The 22,888-nt window shown below is 41.6% G+C and overlaps 1 long non-coding RNA gene across 4 annotated transcripts in view; it reads right to left on the bottom strand.

Annotated features, from left to right (window-relative positions):
- LOC121016776 (uncharacterized) overlaps positions 1 to 22,888 on the bottom strand; it is a 148,751-nt gene that overhangs the window by 92,810 nt on the left and 33,053 nt on the right. The window contains exons 1-2 of one of the 4 annotated variants that reach the window (XR_005784453.1): positions 16,292 to 16,753; positions 12,838 to 12,912 (exon numbers count right to left, since the gene is read on the bottom strand). The exons of the other annotated variants lie outside the window; for them this stretch is intronic. This is a non-coding gene — a long non-coding RNA (uncharacterized LOC121016776). Of the gene's footprint in view, positions 1 to 12,837; positions 12,913 to 16,291; positions 16,754 to 22,888 lie in introns of those variants that run through there. 4 annotated transcript variants of the gene reach the window in all.

Raw genomic sequence — 22,888 nt, 5'->3', positions numbered from 1 at the left:
GATTGATTTAAAATAAACGAAAGATCATTTGTAAGCTTATGGGAGGCTTGGAGAGTTGAAAGCAGCGGTATGCTGAGTACAGACTCTGGTATCATTATAAGAGGACCATAAACATGGCTGTTTCGGCTTTGCTGATCCCTCAATTGCCACAGAGTCTCCACTTAATCACATATCTCAACATCTAAAAATTCGAAAAAATTCTCTTTCTCTTGTGTCCCAACACATTAGGCCTTTTTATTATTCAAGCAAAGGACAGTGATGTCTTTGGAAGTGACAATTTATTTCGTGCCTGCTTCTCTCCACAGTGCCAATGGCTGGAGCAAGGGAAGTGATGTGAATTGCACTCTGGGAAATAAGGAAGCAAATAAGGGGTGTCTTCAGATGGGAGTGAGCACATTTACATTTGTAAATATTTCCTATATGGGTGCTTTAATTGTGTGAAAATAATTCACTGACATGGACATCATGTGGAGTGGAAAGGGGAGGAACACAGAAGGATTTTATAGGCACTCCCCTTGGGGCAGTTTTCTTGGAATGAGTCAGGCCTAGTCTCCTAAGCTATATGGATGATGCGTTTTATTGGCTTTCCCTGTCATTTTAATAAGATGCTTTTGGTCTCAGAAGTATGTCTTTGTTTAATATATTGGCCAGTATGGTAATGAGCTACTGCTTAAAAAAAAAAAAAGTGGTATGCCATTAAATGGGCTCATCTTGGAAGATTTGCATTTTTCTCTGGAAAATATTTATAAAGTAAATTTCCTGAAAATTGCCTAGTACATTTTATCACAGCTGATTGGCCTAAGAGTGAGCATCTGGCATACAGTTAGTCAAGCCATAACAACTAATAACCTGTGAGATAGCAGAATTCAGCAATAGAAAAAATAAATTGAGCCCCTGTGATTGTCTATCTCTTGGGAGTTTGAACTGGGAAAAGCGAGAGAAGGAGCCTCGCTCTGTAAGTCTGAATGGAGAGGCCCTAACAGGGTTAGACCATGGCAGGCAGTGGCTAGGAGGGATCTCCAACCACGAGAAAGTGCCAGCTATATGATAAAGATAGTATCATATCAACAGGGCACAAAGTTAGAAATCACAGTTGGATAGGGAATAAAGCTCAGCACAAGTATTTGCTATATTATCCCCTTTTTCCTTCCTTTTCCTCTTCCTTTCTCTCTTCTTTCCTTCCTTCGATCTATCTTCCCTTCCTTCCTTCCTGCCTTCCTTCCTTCCCCTCTTCCTTCATCGTTTTCTTCTTTCTTCTCTTCCTTTCTCCCTTCTATTTCTTTCACAAACATTTCCTAAAACTGTATCTCAGGAGGCAGCCATAATGATAAACAAGACAGACACAGGTGCTGCTTTCATTATGGGGGCTTTAATCAAATAAAGGGAATGGACAAGTACCAGGTCCTTGCTCTAACCTTGGCCTTTGGTCAGATGGCAGGATCTTAGGGCATACAACATGGACAGGGACACAGACCAAACCTGCAAGAGCAGGGAAAAGAAGTGACAAGTGCCAGAATGACAACCTCCACCAGCCTACTCTCCACGATCCCACCCCACTCTCCCTCCTCTCCATGCAATTTTCCAGAAGACACAGAGCATTTCTGACAGGTGGTCCCCGTATCATGAGAGATCATAACTCGTCCTATAATATCCTAAAGAGGCCATGGTTAGATTCCTTGGATCCTGTGGCAGAACTCAAAAGTCTTAGAACACTCTGTACCTGATAACGCTGATGAGTTACTGGAGGTGTCCTCAGTGTATAGTAGAGTGTTATGGTAGAGGATCCCTGTTGTGCCAGGATATCTACTGAGTGGATGGATGGATGGATGGATGGGTGGGTGGATGGATGGGTGGATGGATGGGTGGATGGGTGGGTGGATGGGTGGGTGGATGGATGGATAGGTGGATGGATGGATAGGTGGATGGGTGGATGGGTGGGTGGATGGATGGGTGGATGGGTGGGTGGATGGATGGATGGATGGGTGGATGGGTGGGTGGATGGATGGGTGGATGGGTGGGTGGATGGATGGATGGGTGGGTGGATGAATGGAAGGGTGGATGGGTGGATGGTGAGACTGGAGAAGCAAGCAGAGGCCAAGCCTGCACCCCACTCCAGCACAGATGGCAAAAAGCCTCAGGCCATGCAATCGGGGCATGCCTTCTTCAAGGTGTATAAACCATGGGCATTTAAGGGCAAAAATCTCTACCAACGGGATTTTTGTTCCTACTGTCAAGATTTCAAGGAATGAAAATGATGGTTTGTTTTAAGCATAATAGGTTTCCTACACCAAGAAATCGACGATATTAACTACATCTTGCCAAGAATGCTGGCTGCACCTGAAACTGCCCATTGGAAAGTAAAGAAGGTATTGAATAAACCTTAAATCCAGCCCCTTTTTGGATGTCATTAAGGTGGCAACCGAACATTTATCTGATAATACAATCAATGCAGAGAGTCAGTCTGCCTATTTCAGGCCCATGTTTTCTATGGTCACATTTTTGGGTGTTTTAATTTCCCAGTTAACTACCTCCACTCTCCTCTGTAGTGGTTTGGGGTGGACCCAAATTTGTTTTCCGGATGGACAGAACACCCCATCATTGGAAATGCCTTACTAAAGAGGAGAGCACTTCCAAGGAGGTATTTATGGAACACTGGCTGTGGGCCAATCATATGCCAAAGTGTAAAATATGTATATAATCTCATTTAATCATCTGGGCACTCCTACTAGATGATTACATGTAGTGCCATGTTCAAGGTCACACATGGAAGGAATGGTCGGAGTAGATTTTGAACCCAAGAAGGATACAGAGAAACATACAAAGCAGGCAACCTTGTGGAGTCAGAGGCAGAGACGAGTTCAGCTACCACAGCCAAGGAATGTCTGGGGCCACTGGAAGCTGGAATAGGCAAGGAAAGATACTCCTTCAGAAACACTGGAGGGAGGAAGCCCTATCAATACCTTCATTTTGGACTTCAGGCCTTCAGAAATGTGAGAGAATACATTCTTATTATGTTAAGCCACCAGAGTTATGGCAGCCGTGTTACGGCAGCCCCCAGAAACTGGTATGTTCCCCATCAAAAAGACAACCAATAAACAGACATAGATGGATATATAAGTGAAGGACTTGAGGAGTCAGTGAGTGGTAACTAATTCTCTACATCAAACCAGGGACTTTTAGAAATTTACTGGACAGCTAGATCTTACCAGGCGGGTAAACGGAGATATAAAGAGGTGAAAACACCTGCCTGAGGTCCCAGGATGAGTTAAGAACCCATTATTTCTGGACTCCCACTCTTTCCCACCTACCACCAAGTTTTGCTGGCACTCTGTTGTCAGATTCTAAAGCAACTTCTTGTAATTACACTTGATCTCTGCAAGAGCTTCATAACGGAGGCAGAATCAAAGTAGGCTAGGCATTGCGATAGATGAGCTAAAAGCTAAAAAGGTGCAATTAAGAATCTCTTAACTGTAGTGTCAGTTGCAAAAACTCTTCCACAAGCTTGAAGGCTGCAGAGTGGGAGGCTGATACGTCAACGCTTTTCTCTTCTTTGCTTATCTCAGCCAATGTGATATTTTGTTCTTGTAGGGGAACGTGTTTGCTCTGAACCTCTCCACCTCTCTGCCTTAGCCCACGCTGTACCCTCTGCTTGGATTGCCTGGCCTGTATGTCTACATATCAAAATCCTACTCTCTTTAAGACTAAACTCAAACACCGGCTCTCCTCTGACCTTTTGAGCTCTGAGCTCTCTAGCATTTAGAGATGTCAGCAACTTCTGGGTCTTAGCTTGCTGGACTGGCTTTACCTTGTACTAGCCAAGCAACCATGATTAAGTCTCACTTCATTTCTCTGAGCCTTACTCTGTGCTAATTCATTCAATCATACAATCTTCAGTATTTTGTGAGCAACCAATATGTTCCAGGTAATGTTCTTAGTGCTGGAAAATGAGGGAAAAATACAGACAGACTAGGATCCTGCTGTCATAAAAATTGTATTTGAGATTGGGAGGGGCAGATAACAAACGCATAACAAATGGCATAATATCACGTAGTGGTAAGTGTTATGAAGAAATAAAAACAAGCTCTCTAGGAGAATGGGGGCAAGGAAACTGGAGGTTTAAAGGGGTATTCGTGGAGGAAATGATACCCTGGAACCTGATGAGGAAGAGCCTATCTGGAGCAGATATGGAGGAAAAGCACTCCCTGCAGAGACAGGAGCAATAGCTCCAGTGTGGAAGCTATCTTGGTACCTTCAAGGAACAGAAAGACCAATATAACTGGATCAAAGGGATAAGGGTCATTGGAGGTACATATGAAGAAGTAGACAGAGAAGATGCTGAAGGACCTTGTAAACTATGGAAAGGATTTTGGATTCCATTCTGTAAGTAGTAGGAAGCCATAAAAACATTCTAAACAGGGTGCTGTCATAATCTGATTTACTTTTTTAAAATGACTCTGGCTACTAAGTGCAAAATGAGCAGGGAATTAACAGCGGAAGCAAGGAGACCATTTAGAGGACAATGTCTTAGTCTCAGTAATAGATGACGACTCCTGAGGTCGAGGACTACGCGGTGGAGCTGGAGAATGGCGGCCAGATTTGGGATACGCTGTTGAGGTAGAACTGACACAATGGACTGGAGGTTGGCGGTAAAGGATGGTGCAATCACTTAAGGATTACCCCTAGGTTTCTGACTTGGGCCAGCCGAGGTGCCATTTACTGAGTGGACACTAACTCCACACATCTTTACTGTCACGATCCAAGCAGTGGCATCCCTGGATTTGTGAAATCTGTATTTGTGAGGAACTAGAATGTAGCAATCAACAATTTGAGCTCTGGGGGCGCCTGGATGGCTCAGTCAGTTAAGCGTCCAACTCTCGATTTCATCCCAGGTCATGATCTCACGGCTTGTGAGTTCAAGCCCTTCACCAGGCTCCACGCTGGTGGTGCGGACCCTGCTTAGGATTCTCCCTCTCTCTGTCTCTCCGTCTCCTCTTTCAGTGCTCTCTCTCTGAAAATAAATAAAAATTAAAAAAAAAAAAAAAGAATTTGAACTCTGGAGGCAAACCTACGGTTGAATCCTGGATCTGCCATTTCCCTGCTGTGTGTGTCCTTGGATAAGTGTATCGACTTCTCTATGGCTCAGTTTTCTCAACTGCAAAATTGAGCGGTAGAGAACAGCTGTTATTTTGAGGATTTAATAAGATAATGTGTGTAAAGTGCTTAGTACAATTCCCGGGACATTAGGCATTCAAAAATGTTGGTAGTAATAGTCTTTGCTGCCCTAATTTCTTTTTTGTTGTACTTTCCTGGAAGAAGTATCCCAGCTCTTAAGACTTCCAGGGCGCCTGTGGTTCTTTCTGATTCTCCTACTCTCTGTACTTCACCTAGGCTCCTCTCTCATAACATCATTACTCCTGGTCACAACTCACTTGTCCCATGCCTAGCTCAGCCATTGTGTTGGCCTCCATTACCAGTTCCATTTGTACAGCTTTAGAAGAGGCTGTCTTATATAAGGGAATATTCATTGAACTTGGAGTCAAACATCTCATTCACTAAAACACAAGCCGGAACTTTAGTTTCCAACAAGGTAAAATAATTTTTTGAACAAATCCTTCTGAACTTGTAAAGCTGAAGTATCAAGAATTTAGAGGAGAAATTTTGTTGGGATAAGGCAAGAACTATTATTTACTACTCTCATCACCCTCAGAAATGGACTGGCAGCACAAGTTTAAATTCCAGTGAGACCAAAATAGCCCTACGAACTAGAGCTTAATGCAAGGCTTTGTGTATTGTAGGCACTAAATAAATACCTAATCAATTAGTTTGAAGTAAATGTTTGTGCACAGCACAATTGTACTATGATTGAAGAGTAGGCAAGACTAGAGATACTCAAACAAGACTTCATTTGTACTAAGTAGTAGGGCAAAGTTTACCCACTTGCTCTATAATTTTAATTTTCACCAAGCCTCAAGTCAATATAACTTAATATCACAGACCCAGATTTTTTCCTGCATAGTCCCCATGATGAATTACTTATCTGCATAATTTAAAATAATTTTTACTGTCATGAAAGAACAAATGGTAATTAAGTGAGGTTCTAGCATTTATTAAGCCTTTGAGATTCCATCTGTGTGAGTGACACTTAAGTCTTGTCATTGTAGCTAAAACTCTGCTTACTGAATTCCAGCTCAGTTCCCACAATGGTTTAGTGATTGCACCACAGCTAAAACAATTAAGCACATTTCTTGGAAGTCAAATGGGGCTTGGAACAGAAGTGGAAATCTCTGAGTTTCCATTTGAATGGTGAGTTCAAAATGTAAATGACTTTCTTCTGATAAATACCAAGAGTAGAGAATGACACGCAAATTTCTTACCTAATTAGGAAATACTTTTTACTGCGATAAAGTCTCTAGATTTAAAATTAGACTGGTTGTCAACCTATGGAATTGGTTGAGTCATGTAGACGTCTAATACAATAGAATGTGGATCTTGGCTTCTATATTTAGCTTCACTCAAATTCACTCTTTCCTATTTTTACATGCATACAGCCCAACTTAGTAACTGGTAATTACTGCATAAGATAAGAGATATCCAGGGTTTTTCTTAGATTGCAAGAAGGGCCTTGTCTATAGAATTACATTTCTCAGTTAATGAATTCTAATGAGATTAAAACTTGACTTTGACACTTTGTTTGACAGTTTCACATAGAAAAAGACTGAGTCGGGGCGCCTGGGTGGCGCAGTCGGTTAAGCGCCCGACTTCAGCCAGGTCACGATCTCGCGGTCCGTGAGTTCGAGCCCCACGTCAGGCTCTGGGCTGATGGCTCGGAGCCTGGAGCCTGTTTCCGATTCTGTGTCTCCCTCTCTCTCTGCCCCTCCCCCGTTCATGCTCTGTCTCTCTCTGTCCCAAAAATAAATAAACATTGAAAAAAAAAATTAAAAAAAAAAAAAAAAAAGAAAGAAAAAGACTGAGTCTGTATGGCCATTCACTGCCCCCTTAACCTCAATCTAACCACCTCAAAATCCATGCCCTTTACCATGGCAGCTCAAGTCCTTTTTAGAGAGATTAAAGTACCATAACAATTTAAGAATTTTTTTTTTCACTGTAATTACTAGCAGGAGAAAACTCAATGCACATGTTTGGTTATACTCATGGGTCTTCGGTTTTATCTTTATATATAAAGTGTCAGGTATTTTAGGTGAGACTGAGATGGTCTTACATGCTACCTATTACAGAATAGGTGGTAAATGTATTCAGACATGATCATGCATAATAACACCTCTCTGAAAGAGCCAAGTGTATCCTGCTACATTAACAGCATAATTTAGAATTATTTAGGGTGCTTTATGAAATGCCTCATTTTGTATACTCCTTATTTATCCTTCACAGTAAGGTAACATTTAAAGGCAACAAAATGATTATGAACACCAGATAAAGGAAATGTGTAGGCCACAGTCATATTGCCAGCATATTTACTGTCTTTATGAAAGCTCTAAATGGGAAAACACATGGTATTTATTTGTCTTCCAACCCCAACATATCTTTAAAATAAATCAACCTTGACCACATGGGCAAATTGCATTAAAAATTCATAAAGACTCTTTTTCAACAGGGCCAGCTGTTCTCCTTTTGATTCTAATTATTTTACTCAGGACAGGCACTGGGCATTTCCTACCACAAAGAGAGGTTCACATGTCTGTAACAGAATCTTTTTTTTTTTTTAATTTAATTTATTTTTTAAATTTACATCCAAGTTAGTTAGCACAGAGTGCAACAATGATTTCAGGAGTAGATTCCTTAATGCCCCTTACCCATTTAGCCCATCCCCCTCCCACAACCCCTCCAGAACCCTCTGTTTGTTCTCCATATTTAAGAGTCTCTTTTGTTTTGTCCCCCTCCCTGTTTTTATATTATTTTTGCTTCCCTTCCCTTATGTTCATCTGTTTTGTCTCTTAAAGTCCTCAGATGAGTGAAGTCATATGATGTCTTTCTCTGACTAATTTCACTTGGCATAACACTGTCTAGTTCCATCCATGTAGCTGTGAATGGCGAGATTTCATTCTTTTTGATTGCCAAGTAATACTCCATTGTCTATATATACCACATCTTCTTTATCGATTCATCCATCGATGGACATCTGGGCTCTTACCATACTTTGGCTATTGTTGACAGTACTGTTATAAACATTGGGGTACATGTGCCCCTTCAAAATAGCACACCTGTATCCCTTGGATAAATACCTAGTAGTGCAATTGCTGGGTTTTGGAGTAGTTCTATTTTTAATTTTTTGAGGAACCTTCTGACTGTTTGCCAGAGTGGCTGCACCAGTTCGTATTCCCATGCAACAGAATCTTCAGTGGCAACATCCAGAGCAAAATGGAAATAAGCTTAAAATAAAGGGAGGTGGATAGAAATTCCACAAGACCATCTCAGCTGCAGATTGCCAAGAAAACAGATGAGCCTGCCTGAGAGTTCAAATGTTTGTTCTTGAGTCAAATGAATATGCTACTTGCTCTTCAAACAGATTTTACATTGCCTGCCCATTTAATAGTTTGGGACTGGCACTGCTGGACACCTTATACTTGGGAATAAAAGCTGTCTTACTGAATGAGTAATAGCAATTAAACCTTCCATCCTGGGCACGGAGTACACCAAGATGAGTAGCAAGAAAGGGTTATAAGAAGGAAAGACATGAAAAATATGCATTGAAAATGGACAAAATCAATTTCATGTTAAATCATTAGATAATTCCTTCAACTGGAAATATATTCTCTTTTTATTCTTGGCTGGGAAGCCTTACAGACCACAGTTTCTAAGCTTTACCTTGCAGTACATTTCATCTAAAAATGCTAACCTCTCACTGACAAAGACAATTCATGGTTTCATTAACATCCTCTTCTTCTCCAGACATGTACATCCTTAACATTCTCAGGCTTGAAAAACTCTGCCAGGCGACTCAACTAGTCAGGAGGAAAATCCATTTCCAACGAACTTCTTTTCCTTCAACTCTCAGCTCCCGGTGTCGTCTTGCTGCATTTGCCACCTGTAGCTTCTCATTTCAGGGGTCTGTCAATAAATGCCAGTGCTTTCAGGCAAACAAGCAAGGTTTCCAGGCCTGCTGTCTTGGGTGTCAGAATTACCTGTCTCTAAATATTGGCCCTGCCACATTTCCACTTAGGGACTCTGAATAAATTACTTTTAACCTCTGTGCTTTAATTTCCTCATTAGTAAAAATTAACATACTAGTACTGGCTGTTCTCTCTACTCAGCACACTCTTGACCAGCCTCTCCTTCTCCTAGTTAACTTATGTCATGTGTCTCTTCCTCTACAGCAGCGCTAACAACAGCAGACAAATTATGGAAAGAGCCCAAATGTCCACTGACTGGTTCCTGGATAAAGAAGATGTGGTTTATATATATAATGGAATACTACTCAGCAGTGAACAAGAATGAAATCTTGCCATTTGCAACAATGTGGATGGAACTGAAGGGTATTATGCTAAGCAAAATAGATCATTCAAAGAAAGACAGATATACGATTTCACACATATGTTGAAATTTGAGAAACTCAACAGATGAACATAGGGGAAGGGAAGGAAAAATAAGATAACAACAGAGAGGGAGGCAAACCATAAGAGACTCTTTTTTTTTTTTTAACGTTTATTTATTTTTGAGACAGAGAGAGAAAGAGCATGAACAGGGGAGGGTCAGAGAGAGGGAGACACAGAATCTGAAACAGGCTCCAGGCTCTGAGCTGTCAGCACAGAGTCCGACGCGGGGCTTGAACTCACGGACTGCGAGATCATGACCTGAGCCGAAGTCGGTGGCTTAACCGACTGAGCCACCCAGTCGCCCCCATAAGAGACTCTTAAACACAGAGAACAAACTGAGGGTTGCTGGAGTGGGGGGATGGGTTAAGTGGGTGACAGGTGTTAAGGAGGGCACTTTTTGGGATGAGCGCTGGGTGTCATATGTAACAGATGAATCACTGGGTTCTACTCCTGAAGCCAAGATTACACTGTATGTGAACTAACTTGAATATAAATTAAAAAAAAAAATAAAATTAAAAAAAGCTCCCCTGACTTTCCTGATGAGGTCAACTCTCCTGTTACAGTAGGTAATACCTACCTTACACTTTAAACACTAAGAACACCTGCCTAATAAATTTTAGCTGCTTTAAAAAAATATGTTTTATTATTATTAAAGATTCTTTGCCCCACCCCAAATAGCACATTATAGTGGAATATATACAATCACAATGATAATAATAATACCAAACATTGATCGAGCCTTTACTATGGATGAGGCAGTTCTAAGAGTATTATGTGTATTAGTTTATTCTATATGACTCTTTCACATTGTTCTATTATTATCCACAGTTATCAATCAGGAAACCGAACCTCAGAAAAGTTAAAAACTTGTCCATGCTCACATAGTGAGTAAATGGTGGAGGCAAGAATTAAGTCCAGGTAGTCTGGAAACTGCTACAATGTATAGTGGTAAAGTTTCCGGGCAGAAATCAGCAGACCTGGCGTCAAGCCCCAGGCTCGTCACTTGCAAGTTGAACTTGTGAGTTCAATCATTAAGTGCATCTCTCTGCACTGCAGCTTTGTCATCTCTAAAATGAACATAATTGTTCCCTATGTATCTACAAGATATGACAAGGAGTAAATTGCAATAGTCTGCAGCACTTGATTAGCTCTCACGGGTGGGGATTATTCTTGTTAATCTTCCGTAATGTTTGTAGAAGGGTTTTATAAACTCTAGAAGAGCTATTTAAATGTAGAGATGCTGCTACTGCTGATCACACTAATTCCCAAAGGGACATGATCACGGCAAGAAATTGAGAAATGAATCCAGGCTGGTCTTCTTACCACTTGGGTGTCTGGGTGCTTTGTCTTCTCTGTAATGTAACATTTGGGGAGATTACTTCACTGCTCAATTCAATAACAAGGATGTTGAAAACTAAGTGTCCTGAGATCATTTCACTTACGCCATGACCTCTGCCTGCTAAAAAGAAAATTGCTGAAGACTTCCTTATTTTATGCCCAAAGTCCATGATGTAAAAGGTCTTTCTATAGGAAAGTGTTTTATTAATCCCTACATCCAGGGTGATCTTTTCATAATCCAAATCTGAGTGGACCATCCCCTTGATCATTACCCTTCAATGTGTTCATTGCTCTGGAAATAGAATTCCCAAATCTTAATCTGCATGCCCAGCATGGTGGTCTTCCTGTCTCCTTCCTCAGCCACAGCACACTCATTTCTGCTCTCACCACGATGGTCTTTTAAATCCCTTTCCCCATAGTGCTCTTGCAACCGCTGTTCTCTCTGCCCAGCACTTCTTGCCCCAGCCTCTCCTTCTCCTAGTTAACTTAGATCTTGTGTCTCTTCCTCAGAAAAGCTTCCCTGGCCTTCCTGATGATGTCACCTCCTCCGTTACAAGCTTTTGTTGGACCCTATAGCTCTCCTCCACCATTCTCAATGTAACTGTATATTTTTCAGTATGATTACCTAACTTAGGACTCTCTCCTCCAGTAGAAGGGATGTTCCAATAAACCTATCAAAGGGTCAAGCCCTTTGTGCTCAATAAATATGTGTCTGTTGCACAAATGAACAGGAATATTCTGCCATCTTCACTGATTTCTCCATTCTCATTTGAAAAACAAATAATTACAGCCAAACTCCCCTGCTTTTCATCCTCTTGAATATATGACTTGCTTCCTGGAAATGGCAGAATTTGGAAAGGTAAAGAAAAACACAGAAAGCCTTCCAAGATTTTCCAAATAGAATAATACAGAAAAAGCAAAAGAAAAGTGATATTTTTCTCCCTTTGTATAGACACAGTAGAGAAGAAACAAAGTAAAATGATTAAAGAGAAGGTAAGCATATTAAATTATAGTGACTTCCAAGAAGCTGTCAATCAAAACTTCTTTTTGAGAAGAAACTAGAATAATGGGAGCAATAAACATAATGGGATTGTGAGTTTTGATGAGAAAATGTAAGAGAAGGAATCAACCCTTCATTTTCTTTCACGGTTTTAATTTGATTTAACATTCTGTCATAGTTGGCATGTTTTAGAAGAATGTCTTTCGGGAGTTTGTTTATGTTTCCCATGTTTCCTAGGCTGTGTGGCACGCTAGTGTGGAGTGGGGATTTGGAGTCAGATCCACGTGTATTCTGCCTGCCTCTGCCATCCACTACTTAAGTGACTCCAGGTAAGTTACTTCTCCCTCCGGAACTCACTTTCTTTGTCCATTAAATGGGAATAAAAAGTATCCATTTATGCGGTTACTCGGAGGAGCCAGTGAGATGAAGTAACAAAGTCTTGGCACACTGCTTGGCACATAGAAGGCACTTAATAAGTATTAGCTATCAGTATTATTATTGGCACTTCATGGTTATCTTTCAATATTCTAACCTAGAGATCTTGGTTTGCAGGTAACTTCATGTAAGTCACATGCTAGGTCACAGTGTGGAAGCCCAGGTGTAGATTCATGGCCTTTTTATTTATTTATTTATTTTGAGAGAGAGAGAGAGAGAGAGAGAGAGAGAGAGAGAAAAGAGAGAATGCGTGCATGCAAGCAGGGAAGGGGCAGCTAGAGAGGAAGAGAGAGAATCCCAAGCTGGCTCCGTGCTGTCAGCGCAGAGCCCAGTGCGGGGCCAATCTCACCAACTGTGAGAAAATGACCGAAGCCAAAACTAAGAGTTGGGCGCTGAACTGACTAAGCCACTCAGGCACCCCTAATTCATGGTCTTCTTAACAATACTGTGAGCTTACTCTTTCAGAGCAGGATCCATGGTTTATGCCTTTAGAGAATAAACCAATTAAATTACCTTATCCTGAATCTGGGAGTCTCTCTCTCTCCTTCTTCTGAATGCCTAAGAGGGTCTTCTCTGGCTTACTGCATACTGAAAGAAGGATTTTAGAAGAGAACCTTGGGTTTACTCAAAGCAGTATAGGTGATTCACTTGAGGACTCACATATATGTATGCATGGGAATACTTACGAATAGAAGGTATTGTTATTACCCTGTCAAATCTAAGATTAAGGAAAATGCTTTTGTCAGAATATCCAAAGGATTGGGTTGGAGAACAACTAAAAAATCATTCCATCTACTGTTCCCAAACCTGTCTCATTATTAGAATCGCCTGGAAACCTCTAGCTCTCCAGGCTGATCCAAACTACTAAATGCGATTTCAACAAAGTTGGAGCAGGCAATCTGATGGTCTATACCTCTCCCTGGAGGACTGTGGTGATTGTTTACGGCTGAGAATTACTAACCTGGAACAGAGCTGGCAAATGGGTATGACCCCATTGCCCACAGTGGGGACTGGGGTAGCTACTCGAGTGCTGGAATAAGAAATATTTTATCAGTATTTCTGGGTCCGGTGAGAAAGTGTGCTGTGATCAGTCAACAATATTTCATATGGTCTCGGGTTAGGAAAATGGTGGCTCCTGTGCTTTGTACTTAACAGCACTGATCTGATTCAAAACTCTCATTTTCATAATGTGGAAAGAGAATCAGAGAAAGAAACTGGGTTACACTACCAGTTCGCTTCAGCTATTTACAAACCCTCCCCAACATCAATGGCTTAAAAAAACAATCCTGTATTTGCTCATAATTTTGTGAGTTAACTGGACGGATTTTCTAGTCTGGCGTAATGGAGGCTGGATAATCTAGAATAATCTCACTCACATTTCTTGCACTTGGAAGACTTGTTAATCTGGTGGTACATCATTCACAATCTGGCTATAGGCTTAAATACAACATCATCCAGCTGGCTAGTATGAACTTGCTCACATATGGCAGCATGGATCTCAGCAGCAAGACAGAGCAAGGCCCAATGTGCAAACACTTTTAAAGGCACTGCTTGCATTGTATTTGTTAAGGTCTCATTGACTGATCACGTCACTTAGCCAAACATCGCTTTAGGGGATTGAGAATTAAAGGACATCTCCTGATGGGATGGGATACAAAGTCACACTGCAAATGAGTTTGCACACAGACATGAGAATTCTTTTGATCATTTGGCTATCTCCAACACCTGCCTAAAATCACATGCTTGATTTATAGAAGAGCTAGGACTAGAACTCAAGGTGCCCAATTCCCAGATCAAAGTTTTTGCCTAAATTGAAACTAAAAGAAGTATTAGGCATATATAGCCTCTCTATGATATTTGGCCCTCGAAAGTAGGGCAGGCTTGGTAGAACTGGGGTTACAGATGGCCAGATAGACTGTAGGGTATAGGACTTGTCATCACACAGATAGCCTGAAGGAAAATCTCCAATAGGTTATAACAGACTTAGGTTTATGTGAACCAAGGTCATATCCAATGACACCCAGCTTCATGAGAGGGGTGTGGCAAATGGAGATTCCTACATAGTGGCTGCTTGGGAGCCATAGAGTGATAACATCATGATTCTAGGTGGTCCCAAAACCTGCCATCAGGATAGGGTCAACCTGGAAGGCAAGAGGGTGGATACTGAGGGCTATGTAAGTCGTTGACTTCTAGGGTAAGTTCCTCCAAGCTTTCCAAGGTTTAACTCTAAGACAGGCCATTCATTTGGACCAAAACGTGAACGGCGTATCCTGGAGTAGTATTGGGCAATATGGTGGCCCTGGTTTCCTATTCCAATCAGGGAACTGTGGTGCAATCAGGAAAACAAAGTATTTTCCTAGTCAGATAAACCAAGTGAAATCTCTCACAACAATACTTCAAGCAGTTTGGATACAACAGGATATGCATAGGTTTGGAAGGTAATAAAAATGCTAAGAGCTATCATTTATCATCACCTATGTGCTAGACAAACACTCACATAATGCCAGTAGTTTTTTCAAAACCTATTCTCTAGATGAGAAGAATAAGGCTCAGAGAAGTCATGTGATCTATTTGCCTAAGGTAACATACTAACTAGTTAGCAAAGGCCAAGTCAGTGGCCACTTGGACACAGCCTACAAAAAAACCAGCATAGGCATCTGCTAATTTGCCTCTCTAACCAAGGTTTGTTTGAAGCCAAATCCTGAGTTCTTTTCTTCTACAGCATCTTTCCGCACCTCAAATACACTTTAATGTAGCTTTCTGTGCCTGAACTGGATCATCACCAAGACCATCAGTGATCCCCTCTTTCAGGTATGGTCAACCATTTTCTCCTCAAATGGAAAAATGACTAGCTTGAAAATATATTACTTCGGCTCCCATTGAGGAAGATAAAATAGCAGAATATTTTATTAAAGTCGTGAGTCTAAAAAGAGAAACTAAAAAAAAAAAAAAAACTCTAAATATCATTTTTGCCCAGTTACTTGGAAATAAGGCAATTATCACATGATTACTCAGGCTGGTAATGAAATTAAGATAAAGTTTCATCAAAATAGCATATGCAATTTTACAGCCGCAACAGAATTGGTGTAAATATGAGCAGATGTGTCTGAATTTCTCAGATTTATAAATACAGAAACATTGTTCCCATTTGGGGTAAAAATCATTCTTTACTCTGGATATGGGAACAGTATAGCTCAGGGCCTTGATGCTGGCAGAGATGGTGGGGAGTCATAGCTAAGAGGCCTCCTTGTTCTCTGCAACTTCCAACGGCAGATGTTCTTACCTGGGAGAATGTCTGTATTTCTGGCAACAACGATATACATTGGGGAGCTGAGATAACATGGTGAACTATGTATCAAACCAGAGGGATTTTCCACATAATACACTCCTTTTTCTCTTTCAGGAAAGGAAGCAAAGCCATGCTAACGATGTCTTGAGTTTAAACTACAAGCAAGTCTGGGGCTCGAAGTGTATTATACATCAAAGGTAGCTTAGTCAACGCGAAAGGACTTTATCCGGAAGTATGTGTGCCTTTTCCCCCTGGAACTTGCCTTCTTGCAAAAGAGTTAGCAGCTGAGCCATTAGTAAGTAACTTCTATTATTCCTTAACAGGGTTTAAGGAGAAAGGAAGGCAAGAAAAAAAAAAAAAAAAAAGAAGAAGAAGAAGAAGAGAGAGAGCGAGACGAGAGAGAGAGAGAGAGAGAGAGCGCTCCCAGCTTCTGATATAAAGACTCCTGAGGGGAGGCATCAGGAAGAATCTGGGTCTGCTTCGAAAGCCTAAAGACTAGGGGTCAAGAACACCGGCTCAGAACGGCCTGGGTTGTGTCACTTAACTTCTCCATGCCTTCTTTTCTCATCTCTAAGATGGTATTTTGTGCGTCTGGCAGCCAATGTGCATCGGAGAAACACAAGCCACTATTATGCTGGTGACCTGGGGAAAGGAAGGGTAAAAGGTGGAAGTCCTCACCACTGTACGTTTCTTGCCGGCTGTAGGTGTTCCATCCTCCCCGTCTGGAGCCTCCTTCAACTCCCTCTTGAACAAGACTTTGGCAGAAGACCAGAGCAGCTGAGTCATCTTCAAGGAGGAGTTTTTATCACCACAGCCACTAAGCACTTCTCCAGTGGAAAAATACCCGGTGCTTCCAAGCAGCAGTCCTGAGCAGAGGGGTGGGAGTGTGGGGGCTTGAGTGACTGATGCGGCTTCCTTCTTGTCCCCAAGTCCCAAATAAGCAAGTCCCTTTCCCTCTGCCATGCCTGAAGTTAAGGGGGGCGAGGTTGCGGGGCAAATCAGTGTCTGCTTGGACACAGGCTACAGAAAACTAACATAGGCACCAGCTAACTGGCCTCTCTAAGAACCATTCTTCAACAGCCAGGCTTTCCATCCAGGCCTTTGCTCACCCCCGCAAAGAAATGCTGTTCGGGGGAGAACACATTTTGGTGAAAATATAAGCTCAGATGGGCCATCAAGAAGAAGCCCTCGTTCTTCCAACTCACCCTCATAAATATCGGAAGCCCCAGAGCTCCAGCTCTGGTTTTCTTTTTTCTTTTCATTTTTTTAAATGTTTCTTTATTTTTGAGAGAGAGAGAGAGAGAGAGAGAGAGAGAGAGAGAGAGAGAGAGAATGGGCGGAGGGGGGAGAGAGGGATGCACAGAATCCAAAGCAGGTTTCAGGCTCCAAGCCGTCATCACAGAGCCCCACGCGGAGCTCGAACTCACAAACCGTGAGATCATGACCCCAGCAAAGTCGGTCGCCTAACCGACTGAGCCATCTGGGCGCCCCCCTCCAGCTCTGGCTTTCAAGTCGCAAGGTCTTATGTGATCCTCTCCCCTCAATCTCGATTCCTACACAACTGTCGCCTTAAAACCTCCACGTGATTGGTTAACAAGCATTTCAAACTTAACACATTCCTCCACAATCTCCTAACGCCCCATCCCGGCCTCATGGCAACTTTCTCCTCGCTCTTCTAACTGCAGTTTCCCCCTAGTGGCTCCAGACAGAAACTTTGGGGTCACCCTCAATTCTTTATTTCTCTCATCTCAAGTATATCCTACTGGTTTTACCGTTAAAGTATTTCCAGAATCACATACTTCTTTTAACCTTAAAAAATAAAACTGCCAGTTATTTTACCAGCAAAAAAATGAGCTTACTAGAGAATAACAGAATTGTAATCCAGAGCAGGCCAGCTGCAGCAAAACCACAGTCAAGTGAGTGCCAGGAACAAAAGAGAAAACACCCGGTTTTGCAGAGGAAGGAGGAAGTTGTGAAGCGCTTATAAACAAAAACTCCATTGGAGTAAACTGGGAGTTGGAAGTATGGTGGCTTCTCATTGGCTGAGCTGTGACTGCCTCTCATTGGCTGGGCTGTGACTGCCTCTCATTGGGTGGGCTATTGCCGGGGGAGAAGGAAAACCTTTCTTCCCCTGCTGGGAGTAGTAAAGTAATAGTTAAAGTAATATCCTGAGTAAGGTTCATTTCTTCCTGCTTGATTTTCAATTAACAGGAAGTGGTTGGGCCTGAGAGCTCCTCCTTCCAGCCTCCCCACTTTATTTTAGTGAGGTCTCCCTTTATTAATTTTTATACGTCTCACTAGTGAACTAAGCCAACTTCTCTCTCATTCGGGTTCTGGAGTAGCCCCCTGTCTGGTCCTCCCTCTAGCTCTCCTGCATTTCTTAATCTATTCTCAACCCAGCAACTAAAGTCCTCCTTTATTTTTTTAAAATTTATTTATTTATTTTTTAATTTATTTATTATTATTATTATTATTATTTTAATTTACATCCAAGTTAGTTAACATATAGTGCAATAATGATTTCAGGAATACAATTTAGTGATTCATCACTTAGATATAACACCCAGTGCTCATCCCAACAAGTGTCCCTCCTCCAAGGGGCAAAGCCCCTTGCCGGTTTAGCCCATCCCCCACCCAACACCCCTCCAATGACCTTCAGTTCTCTGTATTTAAGAGTCTCTTATGGTTTGTCTCTCTCTCTGTTTTTATATTATTTTTGCTTCCCTTCCCTTATGTTCATCTGTTTTGAATCTTAAATTCCATATATGAGTGAAGTCATATGATATTTGTCTTTCTCTGACTGACTTGTTTTGGTCAGCATAATACACTCTAGTTCCATACCCGTTGTTGTAAGTGGCAAAATTTCATTGTTTTTCATCACCAAGTAATATTCCATTGTGTGTATATGTGTGTGTGTGTGTGTGTGTGTGTGTGTGTGTGTGTGTGTGTATGTGTGTGTGTATCCATTCATCAGTTGATGGACATTTGGGCTCTTTCCATACTTTGGTTATTGTCAGTAGTGCTACTGTAAACATTGGGGTGCCTGTGCCCCTTCAAAACAGCACTCCTATATCCTTTGGATAAATTCCTAGTAGTGCAATTGCTGGGTCATAGGATGGTTCTCTTTTTAATTTTTTGAGGAACCTCCAGACCGTTTTCCAGAGTGGCTACACCAGTTTGCAAAAGAGATCCTCTTTCTCTGCATCCTCGCCAACATCTGTTGTTGCCTGAGTAGTTAATGTTAGCCATTCTGACAGGTGTGAGGTGGTATCTCATTGTGGTTTTGATTTGTATTTCCCTGATGATGAGTGATGTTGAGCATTTTTTCATGTGTCCGTTAGCCATCTAGATGTCTTCTTTGGAAAAGTGTCTATTCATGTCTTTTGCCCATTTCTTCTCTGGATTATTTGTTTTTTGGGTGTTGATTTTGATAAGTTCTTTATAGGTTTTGGGTACTAACCCTTTATCTGATATGTCATTTGCAAATATCTTTTCCCATTCCCTCAGTTGCCTTTTAGTTTTGCTGATTGTTTCCTTCACTGTGCAGAAGGTTTTTATCTTGATGAGGTCCCAATAGTTCATTTTTGCTTTTGTTTCCCTTGCCTCCGGAGATATATCAGGTAAGAAGTTGCTGCGGCCAAGATCAAAGAAATTTCTGCCTGTCTTTTCCTCTAGGATTTTGATAACTTCCTGTCTTATGTTTAGGTCTTTCATCCATTTTGAGTTTATTTTTGTGTATGGTGCAAGAAAGTGGTCCAGGTTTATTCTGCATGCCGCTGTCCAGTTTTCCTAACAGCATTTGCTGAAGCGACTGTCTTTATTCCACTGGATATTCTTTCCTGCTTTGTCAAAGATGAGATGGCTGTATGTTTGTGGGTCCATTTCTGGGTTCTCTATGCTGTTCCTTTAACCTATATGTCTGTTTTTGTGCCAGTACCATATTGTCTTGATGATTACAGCTTTGTAATACAGCTTGAAGTCCAGAAATCGTGATGCCTCCAGCTTCGGTTTTCTTTTTCAGGATTGCTTTGGCTATTCGGGGTCTTTTCTGGTTCCATACAAATTTTAGTATTGTTTGTTCTAGCTCTGTGAAGAATGCTGGTGTTATTTTGATAGGGATTGCATTGAATATATAGATTGCTTTGGGTAGTATCGACATTTTAACAATATTTATTCTTCCAATCCATGAGCATGGAATGTTTTTTTCATTTGTGTGTGTCTTCTTCAGTTCCTTTCATAAGCTTTCTATAGTTTTCAGTGTATAGATTTTCCACCTCTTTGGTTAGGTTTATTCCTAGGCATTTTATGGTTTGTGGTGCAATTGTAAGTGGAATCGATCCCTTGATTTCTCTTTCTGCTGCTTCATTATTGGAGTATAGAAATGCAACTGATTAAAGTCATCCTTTAAACGTACATCAGACCATGCCACTCCTGTGTCCAGACGCTCCCATCTCATTTGGAGTAGGAGCCACTATCTTCTTCATAACACTCACAATCGGCCCCTGCCTTACATCTCAGGCATCTTCTATTCTTCTCCTCCACTCACTTCCCTCAGCCACCTTGGCCTGCTTGCTCTACTTGGAATACAACATTGCAGTTTTGATTCTGCTCCAAGACTTTTGTACTTTCTGTTGCTTTTAACTGAAATACTCTGATTTTTTAACTCCTTCAGGTCTTCATTTAAATGACATCTTCAAGCAGACTTCTCAGATCCCTGTATTTCAAATTACAACCTGCACCCACAGAACCCCTTGCCTTCTTTCCCTGCTTCAGTTTTTACCGTAGCACTTACAATCCATCATCTGTCAGGTAAAAGAATTTAATTCCTCATTTGTTTATGGCCTCTCTACTTGTCCACTGGGATTTAAGCTAAAGGAGGGTTGGGTGTTTTGTCTTATTTTGTTTACTGCCACATTCTTGGCACCCAGACCAGTATCTACACATGGTAGGCATAGTAGACATGCAATAATTATTCATTGAATGAATTTTTTAAATCCTATCAAAAGGCCCTACAGAAGGGATGTGCTATTGGCACTGTAAAAGATGATTGAATTCTGATTCCTTGACATCTCGTAAAATCAGAAGGCTCTTGAATGGCCTAACTGTATGTCCCCTTTCCGACTCTTCTCTGTAGAAAAGTTCTCCTAGCCTTGTTATCCAATGGACCAAACACAGTTCGTGTATATCCCAAGTGGTAGGTTTCAGTTTCCTGCCAGCCCATGGAATTACTCAAATAAGCCAACCACACCCTTCCACTGGAACAGGGGTCACCCTAGTCTCTTGGTAATACAACGCCTGCTTCTCACAGTCTCTGATTATTCACTCTGTTCCCAAGTACAAAGTAAAACCCCCATGTGGCCGTGCAGCATGTGGTGTCCTCTTTCCCCAGATTGTGAATATATGTGATTAGCAAATGGCTGTCACCTTCACCTGTCTGCTGTCGGGTGTCATGTGTTTGGTCATTCCCATAGCCCTAGGGTGAAGAGTGGGTGATCAAAACAGGTACATTCCAGGGGTGCCTGGGTGTCTCAGTTGGTTAAGCATCTGACTTTGGCTCAGGTCATGATCTCCTGGTTCATAGGTTTGAGTTCCACGATGGGCTCTGTGCTGACAGCTCAGAGGCTGGATCCTGCTTTGGATTCTGTGTCTCCCTCTTTCTCTGCCCTCTCCCCTGCTCATACTCTCTCTTTCTCTCACTCTCTCTCTCTCAAAAATAAATAAGCTTCAAAAATTTAAAATAATTGTTTTTAAACAGGTACACTCCATAATTAAATAATTTGTCGTACTAACTACCTTTTAGAACAAGCTAAAATGTTCAAAGTTGAAATGAAGATGTGGTATTATATAATGGCTCTGCCCCAAGTTAAGAGACAAATCCATATGACCTCAAATTTATATATCTGTATGGTCTCAAACTATATTTTAATATTGTATGCACCCAGACTTCGTGCCATTGAATGACTATTTTCCTAGCTTTAGATATTTCAAGAAAAAGAGCGACAGGGCCCAGAGTTTCACTCGATAGCTTTGACAAACATAATAAATATAAGAGTCAGGAATCAATTGTGTAAAGTTAATTGATTCTCGTTTGGCTGTAACACATTTTAATTCAAATGTATCTGCTCAGATTATAACTTCAGTTACTGTGTCTAATAAGTGAGTCATTGTTCTAGATGGTAAGTTAGACCCACTGGAATTAATTGTTAAAATGTAAAAAGCTGGGCAAGTACTCTACTGACCTGTCCAAATTCCTTCTCTGAAATTCTTTTGAAAGCTATAGCCAGTGCACCCTGGTAGTAAAAACAAATTGATACCTCTTCCAGAATTCTTACTTTGTCATTAGAAATTTATAGAAAAGCTTTTGGTCTTTATAGGGCAGCTGTATTACTTATATACTACTGTGTAACAAATTGCTGCCAAACTAAGCAGCCTAGACCAACAAAAATTTATTATCTCACAGGTTCTCTAGGTCAGGGATCTGGGTGTGACTTCACTGGGGGGCTTGGCTCAGAGTTCCTCATAGGTTGCAATCAGGCTGTCAGATGGGCTGCTGTCATCTCAAGACTGGATCCACTTCCAAGTTCACTTCACATCACGATTGGTAGGCTCCAGTCCCTTGTTGGCTGTTGGACTGAGTCCCTTGGTTGGTCTCCAGTCCCTTGTTGGCTGTTGGTCTGAGAGCCTCAGTCCTTTGACATATCTCACGGACCTTTCCATAGGGCGGCTTACAACAAGACTGCCAGCTTTTCCCAGGACAGAGAGAAAACAAGGGTGAACACAACACCGTGTGTGTGTGTGTGTGTGTGTGTGTGTGTGTGTGTGTGTGTGTGATCTAATACCCTGGAAGGAACAATCTATCACTTTCACCATATTCTATTCCTTAGAATCAAACCATTAGGTCCAGCCCACATTCAAGGGAAGAGAATTACATGAGAATATAAATATTGGGGTGGGGCAGACTATTGGGGTCATTTCAGAGTCTGTCCACCATGGTATATATTGCTCGTATACATTGCACACAGCATTCCAGTACATATGAGGCCATCCTACCTCAAGAACCTGCAACTCCCCGAGAGCTGTCTTTGGCCACAGGAGCATGCCTGGCTTACAGGTGGGACAGACCATAGGGCAGGGGAGTTAACACCTCCAGGAACAGGCCTCAATTAGTAAAGGGTAGGAGGGAGTAGGAATAAATATTCCAGGCCCCCGAGGCCACATTGTATCCCCAGTGTCCCTGAGGGCACTGAGCTCTAGTTGCCACAGTGGTAACCTGTT

The sequence above is a fragment of the Herpailurus yagouaroundi genome, unplaced genomic scaffold, assembly GCF_014898765.1.
Source record: "Herpailurus yagouaroundi ecotype Mexico unplaced genomic scaffold, PumYag 213, whole genome shotgun sequence".
NCBI classification, from domain to species: domain Eukaryota; kingdom Metazoa; phylum Chordata; class Mammalia; order Carnivora; family Felidae; genus Herpailurus; species Herpailurus yagouaroundi.
The sequence above is the reverse complement of the archived record's forward strand: the minus strand, read 5'-3'. Positions and strand labels throughout refer to the sequence as shown.